Below are 1,348 nucleotides of genomic sequence, written 5' to 3'. Positions count from 1 at the left end.
CCAGTCAGTTGGCCAAGTGGTTGTTCTCCAGATTCCTTGGCACAACTTGGTGAGCACATCCAGGGCAGCATCTGTTAGCTGAAATATGTCAATTGGTATATCTATGGAATATATATCTATATGGAATGTCTGTGGAATATCTATCTATATGGAATATCTATCTGTGGAATATCTATGTGTGAAATATCTATCTGTGGAATATCTATCTATGGAATATAGCTCTATATCTCTATTTTTATCTCTGTATCTATCTATCTAGAGAGCCAGCCCTTCTATTTGGGTTCGAGGGCTGAGTGTTACTATTTTTATTTATTTTTTAAAAAATTTTATTATTTTCTGTCTGTGTGTACCGTCAAATTGGATCTGACTGGTACAGGAGGAGATGGCCCCTCCTTCTCCGATAGAGCATATCTCTGGGATTGCAGTGCAGCTTCTTGCCACTAGGCCACCAGAGCTCCCCTGAGTGTTACTATTTTGGAGGAACGTCTTTCTAAATTGATCATCACTCTTCTGTGAATTTGCTGTACTGAGGTAATCTGGGTTTTCTGTGAAGCTGCCTCACATCATTGGGGGTCAAATGCCATAACGGCTACCCACGGTGGACAGTGTTTGGAGGAGCTCCCAGTTTAAGATCGGTTTGGAAGCAGGATTGGCATCTACTTCCTAAACCACATGGAAACTCTATGAACCTGGAAAAATTATGATAGTTTTAGAGAGTCTTCAGGCCTTTGGTTCGTAGGGTCCCTATGGGTTGTGCTCAACAGCAATCACCACCACCAACAAATACATCATGGGCAAGATAGACTGATAAGCCTTTTCCATGTCTTTCCCAGTGCTGTCTGGCCTTAATCTATGGACCGCTTCTTCTAAATAATCTGTCTGTACCTCTCAGATCAGGATTTCCATAATTGTCTTCTGGATTTGGCAGACGTGTTGGTGCTGAGCATAAGAGATCTTCCAAATTTGACTGTTGCTTCCTTTTTTTTAAGACCAACACAAAACCACATATCGTGGCAGGAAACTGTGCTGCAATCCCAGAGGTGCGCGGTTCAAATCCACCAGATGCTCTCCTGAAGAAGGGGGAACAATCGCCTCCTGTACCAGTCAGATCCAATTTGATGGTACATACATAAAAAAAAAAAGAATAAATAAATAGAAATTATCTTTAAAAAAAAAAAACCTGGGGGAGCTCTGGTGGCCTAGTGGCAAGGAGCTGCAACTACAATCCCAGAGGCACACGGTTCGAATCCACCAGATGCTCTGCCAGGAAAAGGAGGGACAATCTCCTCCTGTACCAGTCAGATCTGATTTGACAGTACACTCACACAAAAATAAAAATAAAAAAAAA

This window comes from Elephantulus edwardii, unplaced genomic scaffold, assembly GCF_000299155.1.
Source record: "Elephantulus edwardii isolate Elephantulus edwardi_28Jun2011 unplaced genomic scaffold, EleEdw1.0 scaffold00027, whole genome shotgun sequence".
In the NCBI taxonomy this organism is placed as follows: Eukaryota; Metazoa; Chordata; class Mammalia; order Macroscelidea; family Macroscelididae; genus Elephantulus; species Elephantulus edwardii.
This window is presented reverse-complemented; position numbering follows the sequence as displayed.